At 40.8% G+C, this 17,512-nt stretch overlaps 1 protein-coding gene across 1 annotated transcript in view; it reads left to right on the top strand.

Moving 5' to 3' along the window:
- Window positions 1-17,512, top strand: part of itprid1 (ITPR interacting domain containing 1) — a 72,204-nt gene that overhangs the window by 35,713 nt on the left and 18,979 nt on the right. The window lies entirely within an intron of this gene.

Here is a 17,512-nt window from a genome sequence, read left to right as displayed (position 1 = left end):
TATATTACTGCGAAATAAACTCTAATCCCTTACACTCCTGCAGACATTCAAGCAGACAGGATTAAATAATTTGTGGACAGAGGGGTAAAACTGGAAACACAGTTCAGTAGTCTTTGTTTCCAGGTGCTGTTGTTGAGTTGTTGCAAAGTCTGTAAACGCACATCCCCCTTGTTCTCAATCACCCACAACCAAACTTCAGTTACTGAGATAGTAGGAGCTGCAGATGCTGGAGAATCTGAGATAACAAGGTGTAGAGCTGGATGAACACAGCAGGCCAAGCAGCATCAGAGGAGCAGGAAGGCTGACGTTTCAGGTCGAGACCCTTCTTCAGAAATGGGGGAGGCGAAGGGGATTCTGAAATAAATAGGGAGAGAGGGGGAGGCGGATGGAAGATGGATAAATGTGAAGATAGGTGGAGAGGAAACAGACAGGTCAGAGAGGCGGGCATGGAGCCAGTAAAGGTGAGTGTGAGTGGGGAGGTAGGGAGGGGATAGGTCAGTCCAGGGAGGACGGACAGGTCAAGGGGGTGAGATGAGGTTAGTGGGTAGGAGATGGGGGTGGGGCTTGAGGTGGGAGGAATGGTTAGGGAGGCGGGGACGAGCTGGGCTGGTTTTGGGATGCGGTAGGGGGAGGGGAGATTTTGAAGCTTGTGAAGTCCACATTGATACCATTGGGCTGCAGGGTTACCAAGAGGAATATGAGGTGCTGTACCTGCAGCCTTCGGGTGGCATCGTTGTGGCACTGCAGGAGGCCCAGGATGGACATGTCGTCTGAGGAATGGGAGGGGGAGTTGAAATGGTTCGCGACTGGGAGGTACAGTTGTTTGTTGCAAACCGAGCGTAGGTGTTCTGCAAAGCGGTCCCCAAGCCTCCGCTTGGTTTCCCCCATGTAGAGGAGGCCACAAGGGGAACAGCGGACACAGTATACCACATTAGCAGATGTGCAGGTGAACATTTGTTTGATGTGGAAAGTCTTCTTAGGGCCTGGGATGGGGGTGAGGGGGGAGGTGTAGGGGCAGGTGTAGCACTTCCTGCAGTTGCAGGGAAAAGTGCCGGGTGAGGTGGGGCTGGAGGGGAGTGTGGAGCGGACAAGGGAGTCACGGAGAGAGTGGTCCCTCCGGAAAGCAGATAAGGGTGGGGAGGGAAAAATGTCTTTGGTGGTGGGGTCGGATTGCAGATGGCGGAATTGTCGGAGGATGATGTGTTGGATTCAGAGGTTGGTGGGGTGGTACGTGAGGACGAGCGGGATTCTTTTTTGGTTGTTATTGCAGGTAGGGGGTGTGAGGGATGAGTTACGGGAAATGCAAGAGACACGGTCGAGGGCATTTTCAACCACTGAGGGGGGGAAGTTGCAGTCCTTGAAAAACGAGGACATCTGGGATGTCTGGAAGTGGAATGCCTCATCTCGGGAGCAGATACGGTGGAGGCGAAGGAATTGGGAATAGGGGATGGCATTTTTGCAGGAAGGTGGGTGGACGGAGGTGTATTCTAGGTAGCTGTGGGAGTCGGTGGGCTTGAAATAGCTATCGGTTTCTAGGTGGATGCCAGAGATGGAGACAGAGAGGTCCAGGAAGGAGAGAGGTATCAGAGATGGTCCAGGTGAACTTAAGGTTGGGGTGGAAGGTGTTGGTGAAGTGGATGAACTGATCGAGCTCCTCGTGGGAGCATGAGGCGGCGCCGATACAGTCATCAATGTAATGGAGGAAGAGGTGGGGGATAGGGCCAGTGTAGGTATGGAAGAGGGATTGTTCCACGTAACCTACAAAGAGGCAGGCATAGCTTGGGCCCATACGGGTCCCCATGGCCACCCCCTTTGTCTGTAGGAAGTGGGAGGAATTGAAAAAGAAGTTGTTGAGGGTGAGGACGAGTTCGGCTAAGCGGATGAGGGTGTCAGTGGAAGGGGACTGGTCGGGCCTGCGGGACAGGAAGAAGCGGAGGGCCTTTAGACCTCTGCATGGGGAATGCAAGTGTATAGGGACTGGACGTCCATGGTAAAGATGAGGTGTTGGGGACAGGAAATCGGAAGTTTTGGAGGAGGTGGAGGGCGTGGGCGGTGTCACGGATGTAGGTGGGGAGTTCCTGGACCAAGGGGGAGGAAATGGAGTTGAGATAAGTGGAGATAAGTTCAGTGGGGCAGGAGCAGGCGGAGACAATGGGTCGACCAGGGCATTCAGGTTTGTGGATTTTGGGAAGGAGATAGAAGCGGGCGGTGCGGGGTTGGGGAACAATGAGGTTAGAGGCTGTGAGTGGGAGGTCACCTGAGGTTGATGAGGTTGTGGATGGTTTGGGAGATGATGGTTTGGTGGTCGGGGGTGGGATCATGATCAAGGGGGCGGTAGGAGGAGGTGTCGGAAAGCTACTTGTTCAAACTATTTCTGATGTTTGCTAAGCATGTCAGATTACTTATTTTCAAAACTACTGCCATCTTCCAAATGATCTGGCAGCATCTGTGAAGGAAAAAAAACAATTAACATTTCTGGCCCGGTGACCCTTCCTTAGAACTGAGAACTAGTTCTGAGGAAGGATCACTGGACCCGAAACATTAACTCTGTTTTTTCTCCTTCACAGATGCTGCCAGACCTGCTAACTTTTCCAGCAATTTCTGTTTTGTTTCCTGATTTACAACATCCACAGTTCTTTCGTTTTTTATTTTGCCATCTTTCAAGTACTGGTTTCAAATACAGCTCTTTCTCATTTCAGTCTGCAGTTTCTCAAACACAAAATGGAAACTAATGGCCTTTACAATGCTCATAATATATAAATTCAGTACAACATGAAGGGTGGTGTCTTGTACCACGAAACCTATTTGAATGTCCATTACATGCAAATAAGTTAATGTTGTTAAACTTTGCAGTTTTTCAATATGCAGTTTAGACCCCACTCAGAGTGATAAGAGCAGATCTGGGCATCACAGCTGCGGAAGAATATATTGGCCTTAGATATTGTACAGCACAGGTTTACAACAATGATACCTGGACTATAAGGGTTAGTTTGTAAGGACAGAATATATTTATTAGACCAATTTTCTCTTGAATTTAGAAGGCTAAGGGGTGATCTCATCAAAGTCATAGAATTATAGAATCACACAGCATAGAAACAGGCACTTCGGCCCATCATCTCAATGCCAACTAACAAACACCAAACTACAAAATCCCAAAGTCTTCAAGATATTAACAGGAAAAGATAGAGTGGATAAAAATAAAGTGTTTCTACTGGTTTGGGATTCTAGAATTAGGGGGCATTGTCTAAAAACTAGGGCCAGACCATTCAGGAGAAATGTTCGGAGACACTTCTACGTGCAAAGGATAGAAGAGGTTTGGAACTCTCTTCTACATACGGCAGTGGATCCTAGATCAGGTGTTAATTTTATATCTAAGATTAATTTTAGTTAAGCAAAGGTGTTAAGGGGTAAGGACCTAATGCAGATGTATGGAGTTTGGCCACAGATTGAATGGCAGAACAGGCTCAAAGGGCTGAATGGCCTACTTCCATTTCTATGCTCATGCATGGAGACTTGCTGGATGGAAATAAGGGCTAGAGAACCAGCCAACAAGTGTGAACCTGCAGAAATACTCCTTGCATGTGTTAGAAATCACAATGCCTTATATCTATCTACTGTTTTATAAGGGATGAAATCAAGTTTTCGTTCATACCTACTTCTTTAGACTGATGCTCACTTTTTATTTTACTTAATTTTTCAATACAGGCACATTCAATGAAACTAATTGCTTGATGTCCATACACTTTTGGGAGGGCATTATAAATCAGCCACATTCACTTATATTTTGAAATCTCTTTTGATAAAAGCAGTGCACGTGGATTTAAGAAATTTCTGACTCACTCATAATGAAGGCCAAAACTGGATGGGTAGAAATCTCAGACATCACCTTAAAACTCAGTCATTATCTGTGATTGATGATCAGCCATCTAATTGCTCATAAGCTGAATGACATCAGGGATTTAGAGGTTGAAATTTGCCTTGTGTGCTATTATTACTTCGTGTCTCACATATTGTACAGGATAATTTCTGATTGTGATTGCAAGTTTCTATGTAATTTTCATATCTTATTCATAAACTAAGGACAAAAACTAAGGAGGAAGTTCTGCACCTAAAATCTCACCTCACCTATAAAATAACAATATGGAATCATGTTTAAATGCAATTGTATGACAGGCTTAAAGAGGAGATGTATTATCAGCACTCCCAGTGCATAGCTTCCTATTTAATAACTCATTACTTGTGGTTCATATCATTGCATCATTTCAAGTCTGTTTCATGCTGGAAAATCAGATATGAAACAGGCACATTGAGAGAAGTTCTCAATGTGTGTCTCCATTATATGAATGCCTGTGCTAGAATTATTACACTGTAAAACTGACCTTTGTAATTTAGATGTTACCAATAGAAACTCGAGACAATTGTGACCAACACAATACAATGTTCCTCCTTTAATAGAAGAAAAAGCAAATAATCAAAGTGTAGAGGTTGTACATAAAGACTTATGGCAGTAAGATTTTAGAGGTACAAGTAGGTATTATTTTTCCAATCCTAATCAGCACATTCAAGCATTAACCCTATCACATTGACAGGTCCTGTTTCATGTAGATACAGCATCAGAATTTCAAGAAAATTTATCAAGTAATCACAGCTGGCACAAGAGCTGCAGTAACGAAGCTATTTCAGATCAAACAGCGTGAGTAATGAATAGTGCTGACACACTTAACCAATAAAATGTGTATTTAGAGGGTTTGGAAACATTTCTTAGTCTTCAATCGAAGAAATCAGATTCCTTTTTCTAGTTAAGAATTCAAAATACAGCAAACCCAGGACTGCATTAGTCATGCTTAAACTAATTTAAATTTCAGTCTTCTAGAACATTTCAACGTGCATAGCATGAGGATGTTACTTAAACATATTTTGCAATATTTGGATGTGCAGATGCTAATCATTGGTGCAGGTAGCGTGAAAAACAATGTTTTAAGTAAACATGTCCATTTAGCCTACATTGTCCCTGTGCCTGAACGTCAACATTAGACAATTGGCTCTCATCTAAAATGTGCTACCATTTTCTCACCACTGAGAGGAGACTCTTTGAAGGCTTCACCTGCACATCTGCCAATGTGGTATATGCATCCGCTGTACCCGGTGTGGCTTCCTCTACATCGGGGTAACCAAGCGGAGACTCGGGGACCGCTTTGCAGAACACCTACGCTCGGTTCGCAACAAACAACTGCACCTCCCAGTCGCGAACCATTTCAACTCCCCCTCCCATTCCTCAGACGACATGTCCATCCTGGGCCTCCTGCAGTGCCACAACGATGCCACCCGAAAGTTGCAGGAACAGCAACTCATATTCCGCTTGGGAACCCTGCAGCCCAATGGTATCAATGTGGATTTCACAAGTTTCAAAATCTCCCCTCCCCCCACCGCATCCCAAAACCAGTCCAGCTCGTCCCTGCCTCCCTAACCTGTTCTTCCTCCCACCTATCCCCTCCTCCCACCTCAAGCCGCACCTCCATCTCCTACCGACCAACCTCATCCCGCCCCCTTGACCTGTCCGTCCTCCCTGGACTGACCTATCCCCTTCCTAACTCCCTACCTACACTCACCTTTCCTGGCTCCATCCCCGCCTCTTCGACCTGTTTGTTTCCTCTCCACCTATCCTCTCCTCTATCCCTCTTCTATCCGCCTCCCACTCTCTCCCTATTTATTTCAAAACCCCCTTCCCCTCCCCCTTTTCTGATGAAGGGTCTAGGCCCGAAACGTCAGCCTCTCTGCTCCTATGATGCTGCTTGGCCTGCTGTGTTCATCCAGCCCTGCACCTTGTTGTCTTTGAAGGCTTTGCCTGGTTAACTGATACAAAATTCATGAAGCAGGTGATGAGTAGATTCAAATTTCAGTTGTGCTAGAACTCAATTCTGTAACCACAGGGGTGTGAAACAGTGACTTAAAATTCATGTCTGGGGTGTACTTTTGAAAACTGGCTGTTTTTAATTAAAAATTGTATTTTATCTGACTGTGTAAACAAGCTTCTAAATTCTAGTTAAATCAAATGAACATATGAAATTTGAATACTTTGATATGCTTTCCCATGTTGCAGGCTAGAACATATAACTCATGAAAATCAAATGCTGCCCATTGAGTCAGGAAAGTATCCTGTTTGTAACTTGTTTAAAATAATCACACAAAATTGGTGGAAGGTAAATGGCAAATTCATCTTGACCAATGTAATAATATGACTGTTCATTATGACAATAGCCTGCTGATGTGATTTCCTTAAATCATAAATTGTTGTATTTTCACATTTTTATTTAAATCATCAGATCAGCTCATGTAACCTTCTCAGATTACACATTTTGTACTTCAGATGGTTTCTTTGGTAACGTATATTGTAAATCAGTCGTTTTGACCGAAGGAGTTTTACATAAAAATTGTAACAATATGTTGAAGATCACTTAGAAGAACATTTATTGCTGGAATGATAAGGTGTAGTTTTATTTTTATTAGTTGGTGTTGCTGGTGATTGTGTAAGTCATGGATTAAAATCTCCAGAACAAAACAAAAGCTGTACTTGAGAGGATATTTTTTAAGTGCACACTCCCGATGTGGAACTTCACCCTTTGGAGTAAATAAGAATGCCTTTTTATGCAGCCAATTTTTCTCTTTGCCTTAAGAAAACATTGCTGAAACATAATGTTCTGTAGAATTGGACAAGTTCACAAAATCTAATTCCTGCCATTTGAGTTTTCAAGCTAAGAGCTGACAATTCACCTTCTGGAATACTTGGGATCTCAAGGATGATTTTGGTTTAAAGCTCTGAAGTTGGAAACCAATGTTAGTGTTAGTAGTACATGAAATCTTGATAAGATGATATGATATCTCTTTGTTTTAACGGAAAAACCAACAAATTAGTGACCAAGCAAACAAGAATACCCTGAGAAACTTACAGTTTTCCCCAACTAATATTCATTTCCAGCCAACAGTGAAATTGATTGATTGATGCTGTCCTGACCAAGACAATAACATTGGAGTTCGTAAGTCAGGGATTCAAGGATGAAACCAAGAGAGCAAGTTTAAAAATGACTCTTCTTAATATAAACCAACGTAATATAAATCATATATCATGTTAATTCACAGTGATCTCTCCAGTCTAGAATGCTTGGCACCAAGGAATTTCTGAACTTCAGAATTTTTTAGGTTTTAGATTAATATTAGAATGAGAAATATATGAATTGGAACTAAATGTTTACCTGAGAAATGAAAGAGTGATAAATTATAGAGCAATAGTAAAAGTTGTTTCATTTATTCAAATACTGCATCTTCCATATTTAAAAATAATGATACCTGGGTCTGATCATAAATGCTAATGCAAACAAACTTGAGGGTAGAAATTGGCGGGTGATTGGGAGGTAGGTGGTGGAATGCAGTGACTGTAGCACAGTAAAATGCAGCATAAGGTTGTAGTGTAATATTGGACCCAGAATTCATATTGACAGCCGTTCAGAGGTGGGAAAAATAGGGTGATGATCATTCACCAAACACTCAATGTAAGAAAGTGACAGCAATTTCCTTTCACAGAATGATTGGCAATGGACTACCAATGTGAAAGGGTTTGGTTTATAATCGTGTTTCCTACCTAATTACCCAGCTTTTCTTCCTCCATTATCCATTTTAACACTCTCTCACACTCTCTCTCTCCTAAATATATGCTGATTAACAAACCTTGTCACTCTGTTCTCCTAATCAGACTTCAACTTTGATACAGGCTGTTTAGAGGGATTGCAGGTGATGCTGTATCAGACAGAAGATATCTGACCAATGTTCATGCTAGTGACTGATAGGAAAGAAAATTCACACATAATAGTGGACATTTTAACTGCATCTGCTTGTTTTAATTATCAATAGTTTTCAGGTCACAATGTGAAAAATGCACCAGGCTTATAAATAATTACAGTTTGTTCATGTTATAAAAACTGTGCAAACAATGCAACAGAAATATGTCATCTGCTTACGGCCCAGACCTCAAGAACAGCTATCTACCTCATTGATTTTGGATAAGAGCTAAAAATTGTGACAGGTGAATGTTATCATTCAATAAGCTAAACATTTAATTAACCATAACTGAGAGCTCAGTGTTCTCTTGCCAAGTATTTTCTCCAAGGTACTTGAGCCAACTTGCTTATTTTGAAAGATTGCAGCTTTACCTCCAGGCTAGCTCTCCTCCAGTTTGCCCACCGATACAGGCTGGTACTCTTAACTTCAGCAGTTAAAATTCTTTCCCCTTCTGATATTCTTCTTTAGACATAATGCACAAAAGATGTAGCCTAAGTAGACATGATTAATGCAAACAGCCCTTCTTGCCAACTTGTTGGAGCATGATGATTTGAATAATCATTAAAGTTATTACATTTACCATTTCTTGATTTTGCAAGTGGTGAATTCTTGACTTGCTTGATCTGCTCAAAACGTTTCTGGATAATTGATGTTTCTGAACAACTGATTTCCACTTTGGACAGATTACAGTGCACTGGTTTTGGGGCATTACTGTATTTTGTGAATTCCATGGAAAACTGACTCCCTGCAGGGACCCCATGGAAGGTCAGGATGAATAACGAACAAATCCACTTGCCAAGCTGGAGAAGAAATATACAATCACAAATGGCATACTTTTGGGGAAGTAAGATTAAGAGTCAGTATAATTCAAATGGTCAAGTTTTGGTAGCGGAGTACAGAATGGATAAACCTATGGACATGTTTTCAGATAAAGATTGCATTTGTGACAGATGCAACTGCTAGGTGGAGCACTGTGCAAACTCAGAGTAAGAAATCCCCAGTGTTCACAAGCCTTTCAATCACATATCCCCCTGACAACTGCTGTTGTTTTTTTCATATAAGGACCTAAATAAATTCATACTATTGGTAATTTATCTTCTGGAATACAGTATCAAAGCTAATGAAATCTATATACAAACGGTCAAGTAATTTTATTAAAACATCAATCTCAATATAATAATTATATTTGCTGGCATTTTTAAACAGTAAAAATGGAAAATGAATTGGAATATGTTTGCAGTTTCTCAAAATTCCATTTTAATAATGCTTATTGTGTACTAAATTTAGTTATTTGTGGTGCAGAACTTGAATACTGCTGAAAAAAGTCACATTTTGTTGAAGTCTCTCATCTTTCACTCATTAGGACAGTTCACAAGAAATACCAATCTAAATATCAAAAACCATGTATATTTTATGAAAATAGAGTACTGATGAGTTAGCAGATGGATGTTGACTGGTATAAGTATTGGCATGGAGAATGCACAATTTGAATGACGACTGATAGTTAGTAGCCAAGATTTGTTTAAATATTAAGCTGGGCAGGTTGACTCCAATGAAGGCAAATGAGCCTCAGAATGGTAGTTACCTATTTTGTTGAGTTGAGAAAGGTGCCATGTTCTTTCTATCTGCAAAGAATGGGGTGGGGGGGTCCTGTGAATTAATGTATGTAGCTTCCCATGTGCATAAGTGCACCACCCTGTGAGACTGACAGATTAATCAGGTATGGTCAGTAACTTGTTTGTTGTGAACAACTGAAGGCATGTGCTGTTTGATATGATCTATCAGTCTTTGAGGTGTAAGTCCTACACTCCTAACCGCACGCTGGCACTCAAATTCATGGACACAATACTCATTTGTGGATAGATAGAGCACTTTTCTAGTTGACAGCTATATCCTGTTAGTGACAAGTAGAACTCATGGTGCTATGTCATGGTAGCTTGTTGCTAGGTGTGTAGTGCTCGGAACATAATTTCTAGTTTCTCTTTCTGTTCCTTGTTATTCAACTGCAATGTGAGTATATCTGCTCATGTGTAGATGGATCATGGTGCCCATGTAGTTTTTGGCAGAGCCCTATATCATTTGTTGGGAACACACACACACCATTTTATAAAACATTGGAAGTGGCATAACAAGTTGACAAGGTGACTATTTGAATACATTGTCTTGTAATTCGGGGCGTTGTATACAAAAACAAATAAATCAAAATGAAACTTTATAAATCACTAGTTAAGCATCAGCTAGAAAATGCTGCACAATATCGAAAATAATTTAAGGCCTGATGATGATACTGATGAGGTTTGCAAGATGATATTAGAATGAGGGGCTTAGGTTCTACATGAAGATTGGTGAAGGTGTGTATGTAGAAGATAATGGCCCTGAAAGGGTTAATGTGAATGTTGCATGAGGTCCGCCCTCTCTGCTTATGTCACACTGTCTTTTGTTGGAGACAATGAGACGGACACCAAACTTTGCAGGGAGCAGATACATTCTGTTCAGCTCCCTAGAGTCCTTTGGGTAATATGCCTGATCATTAATGTTATTGTACTTAATGCTGTAATGCAATCAACCATCTTGTTAACTATGCTTCTTCTGTTTGGACTCACCAGTGGTTTATTGATTACCACTGATAATTAGACAGACCCTAGACACATTATAGACAATGGAGGATTGAGAGAATTGGCTAATGGACAGGAAGCAGTGTGTGGGGATAAGGGATTGTTTTTCATGTTTGTTACCGATGACCAGTCGGGTTCCACAGGGATGAGTGCTGGAACAGCAACTGTTTACAATATATATTAGTGATTTGGAGGAAGGACGTGAATGCCACGTGTTATTACTGTCACAGGTACAGTGCAAAGTGTTGTCTTACGCACATTACAGGCAGATCGTACTATACAAGTACACCAGAGTGTAACAGGTAATCAGAAAGGCTAATGGAATGTTGGCCCTTATCTCAAGGCGGTTGGAGTATAAGAATAGGAAAGCTGTAGTTGGTTGGCTTGCTGAGCTGATTTGTTGTTCTGCAGACGTTTCATTACCCTGCTTGGTAACATCATCAGTGCAGCCTCTGATGAAGACTGTTGTGTTTTCCCGCCTGATTTTTAAACACTGGGGTCCGTTGAGCTGGATTACCTCACTTCGTCATGGAGATAAGTGAGTATTGGTTATGTTTTTTTGTTGCCTTCTCTATTCATATGGATAAGGAGAACTACCAATTCGACTGGGACAACACCAGGATCCTGGGACAAGCAAAGCAGAGACAAGCACGGGAATTCCTAGAAGCCTGGTACTCCACGAAGAAAGCTATCAATAAACACATAGAACTCGACCCCATATACACTCCACTGCGAAGGAAAACTGGAAGTGAGGTAATCCAGCTCAACGGACCCCAGAGTTTAAATATCAGGTGGGAAAACACAACGGTGCTTCATCAGAGGCTGCACTGATGATGTTACCTAGCTGGGTAATGAAACGTCTGCGGAACAACAAACCAGCTCGGTGAGCCAACCAACCACAACATCCAAAACCTGAGCTACAAATCTACTCCAAAACCTTAGAATAGGAAAGCTGTACTGTAACTGTACAAGGTACTGGTGAGATCACTTCCAGGGTCCTGTAAGCAGTTTTGGTTCCCTACTTAAGAAAAGGTATCATTTCATTGGAAGTGGTTCAGAGAAGATTTACAAGGATGATCCCTGGCATGAAGGGATTCTCTTATGATCAAATGCTAAACAGGTTGGAATTCTATTCACTGGAGTTTAGAAGAATGAGAGATAATCTCATTGGAATATATAAGACTCCTAAGGTGCTTGAGTATGCTGAGAGGATGTTTCCCCTCATGGCAAAGTCTAAACTCAAAGGGCATAGTCTCAGAGTAAGCAGGCACCAATTTAAGTCTGAAATGAGGGGGAATTTCTTCTCAAGGAGTTTTTGGAACTCCTTGCCACAGAGATCTTTGGGGGCAGAGTCCTTTGTATGTTTAAGTCTGAGATAGATAAGCTCTTAATCAATTGAGGAATCAATGGTTATGGGGAAAAACACAAGAAAGTGCTCATGAGGAATGTCAAATAAGCCGTAATCCTATTGAATAGCAGAGTAGGCTCAGGGAGCCAAATGGCCTGTTTCTGTTCCTATTTCTTATGGTCTTATGATTTGTGGCATTGAACTATTTCAACCAATTTTAACCCAGTGCCACATACTGGTGGCACCTATCTTATGGTGGCAGTGTGGACTCACATTCCAAGCAGAGACCCCACCATGAGGACAAGTTTAAGAAGAACCAAGGGAAAGAATTTAAAGTAGAGTGACTTCACCATTTTGAGGATGAGCATTTTAAGAAGTCAAAGACAGTAAGTTAGCAGCTGAAATGCGATTACTGAGAAAGGGAGACGGCAGCTACTGTGGAAGCAGCAACAGGGTAAGCTCAGCACACCAAAGACAAACCTTCATCACGAGGTTGGTAAGAGGCATACAGAGGAAAGTGTAGGATAGGAAAAAGACAGAAAAAAAAAGGCAGAGACCTGAGCAAAGGTGGCTCTGTAAGGAGCAAGAGAAGACCCCAGGAGTGAAGTTAGATATCCTAAGGAAAAGGGGAAAACTTCAGATTTAAGGGAGAATAAAAGAGCATTCTCATCTCTCTCAACAGGTAATGCTTCCAGCAGGATTATGTTCTGTGAGGGACAGCTGCAAAGCACAAGTGGAGGTGAGAAAATATGCCATAATTGCTGAATTAGAAGGTATCAAACATTAGTTAGGCTGGAAAAGAGCAAATTTAGAGAAGTTGAGTGGAAGTGTCCAACAGAAGAGAAAAATTCAGGTAATATTAAAGACGCAGCAATTAAATCTTGATTTCAGCAAGTAGATTTATAAAAAAGGCACCACAGCTAGACAACTTTATTTTAAAATTTGTACTGAAAAATTGTGGCCTGTAATTTGGACAGTGAAAAGGCAGAAAAGCATCTATTTTACCCAGGAAGAAGTGGGAAAACTGGACCTTGGCTGCAGAAGGCTGAAAAACCTGGAAAAGTTAGGAAGCCCCCATGTTGTTCATTTAAATAGATGGGAAAACCCATCTATCACAGTATTACAAACAAATGCAATTGGAAAGGTTCAAAGCAGTAATTCCTACAGACTAGTCAGTAATACACATTAAAGTTTTATTGAAGTGTTTAATATACTAGTGCAGCAAAATAGAAAATACTGCAGAGTCTAAGAAGCTCTATAGTAATTGAACTCTACAGTATTTGAATTTAAATAGCCTTTATAAAGGATATTAAAATGATTCAGATTTTAAACTGCTTTATAGTATTCAGGATTAATTAGCACATTGAGCAGAAATGGAAGGAGACATAATATTTGCTCAAAGATTCAATAACAGAGATTCACTGTCCAAAATATGAGACTGGACTACTTGGAGTAAACAGTTCATGAGATACAGAATTGTTTTAAATTTAAATACCAAAGCACAGTACTTTAATATACTGTCATATTTGGCAGGACATTTGTAGGCGACATTACTAATAACCAGAACATAATGGGCATAGTCATAATGTCAAGTGTTCTGAGGACATGGGTTCAAATCTCACCAGGGCAAATAGTAAAATTTGAATTCAGTGAAATCTAATCCTAACCTAGTGGCAACTACATAACCACTGTTGATTGTTGTAAAAACCCATCTGTTTCACTGACATCCTTTACAGAAGGAAATCTGCCACCCTTATGTGGTCAGGCCTATGTGTGACTCGACCATGACAGGAATGTGTGTGATTATTAACTCCCCTCTGAAATGTCCTAACAAGGCACTCCATTGTTGTCAAACTGTGACAAATCCTAAAGAAAGTAATGAGACCAAACAAGTCACCAGCTCTCCATTAAGGCACAGCAAGCAACAATGGTAAATATGGCCCTGTCAACTACATAAAGTTAATCTTTTTAACATCTATGAGCTTGTGCCATCAGTGGCAGAGCTATCACACATACCAGTCAAATAACTGCCTGATAAAAACTGAAAGAACTCCAGATGCTGTAAATCAGGAATAAAAACAAAGTTGCTGGAAAAGCTCAGCAGGTCTGGCAGCATCTATGAAGAAAAAAACAGAGTTAACATTTCAGGTCTGGAGACCTTTCCTCAGAACCGTTCTGAGGAAGGATCATCGAACCCAAAACGTTAACACTGTGTTTTTTCCTTCACAGATGCTGCCAGACCTACTGAGCTTTTCCAGCAACTGTTTTTGTTCCTATATATATACTATAAGTTACAGCCTGATATAGTCATACTTGTAGTGATAGTCCTACATTACAGACAATGCCCCAGACACCAACATCGAAATTCCAAGTTATGTTTTGTCCCGCAGGCTGGTAGGAACAGAGGCAGTGGAACAATTGAGACTTTTTTGCCCTGGAAGTTCTCAACATTGTCTCCAGACTTCGTGAAAGTTCATGGCAACAGGTCACGTAAGGACAAAGGAAGTGTCCTGTTGATTACCGCTGATTGTTTTCCTGAGCTAATGTATCAGTGTTCCTCCGTGTTGAACACCATTTGGAGGAAGCACTGAGGGTAGCAAGAGAACAGAATGTACACTTGGTGGGGACGTCAATGTCTATCATCAAGACTGGCTTGTTAGTGTTAGGATGGTGAGTGGCTTCAAGAGAACTTGCAGGTAATGATGTTCCCGTGTATCTTCTGCCCTTGTCCTTCTAGATGGAAGTGGTTGTGGATCTGGGAGATGTTGTCTAAGGAATTTCTGTGGTGCATCTTGTAGATAGTACACACAGCTATTACTATGCTTCAGTGTTGAAGTGAATTAATGCTTGTGGATGTGGTGCCAATCAAGAGGGCTGCTTTGTCCTGGATGGTGTCAAGCTTCTTGAGTGTTGTAGGAGCTGTACCCATCCAGGCAAGTGGGGAATATTCCATCATATATCTGACTTGTATCTTTAGGTGCAGGACAGACTTTGGAGAGTCAGGAGGTGAGTTACTTACTGCAATATTCCTAGTCTCTGGAGATAGCAAGAACTTCAAATGCTGGAAGTCAGATTCGATACAGTGTGGAGCTCGAGCAGGTCAGGTAGCATCAGAGGACCAGGGAAGTCGACATTTCTGGAATCCTGATGAAGGGGCCTGACCCGAAGCATTGACTTTCTTGCTCCTCTGATGCTGCCTGATCTGCTGTGTTCCTCTAGTCATAGTTTCTGACCTGCTTTTATAACTACTGTATTTATGTGGCAAGTCTAGTTGAGTTTTTGGTCAATAATAACACCCAGTATGTTGACAGTGGGTGATTCAATGATGGTAATACCATTGAATGACAGACAATGGTGATTAGATTGTTCCTTGTTGGAGAGAATCATTGACTAGTATTTGTGTGGTGTGAATGTTACTCGCTGCTTGTCAGCCCACGCCTGGATTTTGTCCAGATCTTGTTCCATTTAAACATGGTCCACTTCTGTATTTGAGGAGTCATGAATGGTGCTGAACATTGGGTAATCTTCAGTGTACATTCCCACTTCCAACCTAATGATGGAGGGAAGGACATTGATGAAGCAGCTGAAAATAGTTGGCCCTGGGACTTGTTAACAAAGTGATCTGAAATTAAAGCAGGGTGCACCCAATGTAATCAAGTTGACACATGCCCTGTGCTTGAGGACATTCCATTTGTGGCTAACCCTGTCCCTAGCATTATCTTACTGGAGGTGGAGACAGGATGCTAAATCTTCATTCTGTATGGTATTAAAGAGCATGGTGGCTGGCATCTTCACTTAGGGATAATTGGAAATCTACCTCACACAGTCAGCTCTGTGTTTCTGCTGGGTGTCATCCTGGGGAGTTGAAAATGATGCCAATGTTGAGATGCTCTTAGAACATTAACCTCCATTGCCCTAGGTTGACCTTTGACTTTTTGTTGGGTTAATTGAAGCTCGCTGTTGAGATACAACAATCATCCATTCAAGCAACTGCTGTGCTAACACTGTGAATGTGCTAACACTGTGAATGTCATGTTAAGGGAATGTAGTTCATTGTATTCAAAGGAAGACAGCACTCATAATTTGAGCACATTGCTCCAGGCTATAGAATGAGTCATGTATGCCTTTGCATGGTGTTACACTGCTGTTGCATCCAGTCTAATTGATGTTCCATTGTATCTCCAGCAAGACTGAGACACCAGTCAATTTGGCTTCCTGCTCACCATAGACAATAAAGACATTGAAACTCAATGGGTTTTAGATAAATATACAACGAATCTCATCAGCCGTTTGTTATATCGTGATGGCTCCTCATTTCAAACATAAAGCCGCTGGCTTTCTCAAAAATGTGAAAGGCTACAACATAGGATTTATAAGCCCAACCCACTACCTTTTCTTGGAAAGAGGACTTTGGATTTATGATGGTCACATGATTGGAACAGCCATGCTTTTAAAATTTAAGAGATGATATTTAAGTCAGTTTAACACTGAGAGATACCACCCGAAATCTCATCCATAAAGCAATATAATTAGTTGCAAACCCAATGCACAGCCAAAGTAAAAAAGCTATATAATGACACTTTCAGAAAGATTCTCCCCCGGCTTATTCCTACTTCAAGTTCACCTGATAGCTAAATTCTAAACAATTCAACTGCATAAAACCTCATAGCTTACTGAAAATTGTTTGCTTATACAAGTCCATCACTCTAGTTAAAATATCAATTCTTCTAAGAAACTGCTGGCCTGAAAAAGATTGAAATCATTACAACATGAAGTTCTAATGTCTCTTTTCTCATCTGTATCTAATTCTTGTGCATTAAATGTCACATATAACAAAGCTTCTAGGGCAAACTAAGGAGAATAATTAATCATCTTCATTTTTAAATTCACAAAAACTTGCTACTAGAATTTAGTTGAGTTGGGACAAATCACTCAGAGGGTGACATTAACTTCACATTAACTTCACACCTGAAAATACGTTGATCATAGAAAACATAAAAACGTATAAACTCTGTCCATGTCAATATTATCAGTTTTATTTTGTTTTGAGATTGTGCAAGCTTTTGTTTTGAAATTGTTCCTGGTTTGTTAGGTTGTTGTATGATTTTAATTAGTAACATAGCTCTGAAGTACAAAATCTGTCTTTAATTAATTAAATAAGAAAAACACAAAATCTAGTCTTTCTCTTATCAGAAAACCATGTTTTGTTTCACTTCTGTTCCCGGACATTGAAAGATAATTATCGCAGTCAAACTTTCTACAACTCACTGTTTTGCTGAATCTGTACACTGCTAGCACCAATTGAATCAGCATGCTTTTGGCACAAAGCATTGTATGATAAGTGCACATTGAGATTTTATTGCAGAGGTCAGTGGGCCTAATTCACAACTCATAGGGTGTTAATGGATGGATATTAAAACTGCCCATAAATTGCTGTGTTGACCTCAAAGTACTAGAATTTTATTCCTAACGTATGGAACTGTGTACTGGCATTGCTGAAGTATGAGATATTCCTTATAACAATGATTGTTGGAAATGGATAGCAGCACTGAATTAGAATACCATTGACTTTTAGAAAATCTTGGTGCCAGTTAGTACAAGTTTGCTGAGACCTGAAAGTGCTTAAAAAGGCAAAAGAAAATTTTAAAAACCTTGAGACGGTTATCAGAAATTTTCTAGCCATAAATGATACAGATAAACTTTGAATTTAGAGATA

The sequence above is a fragment of the Rhincodon typus genome, chromosome 4 (assembly GCF_021869965.1).
Source record: "Rhincodon typus isolate 14 chromosome 4, sRhiTyp1.1, whole genome shotgun sequence".
NCBI classification, from domain to species: domain Eukaryota; kingdom Metazoa; phylum Chordata; class Chondrichthyes; order Orectolobiformes; family Rhincodontidae; genus Rhincodon; species Rhincodon typus.
The sequence above is the reverse complement of the archived record's forward strand: the minus strand, read 5'-3'. Positions and strand labels throughout refer to the sequence as shown.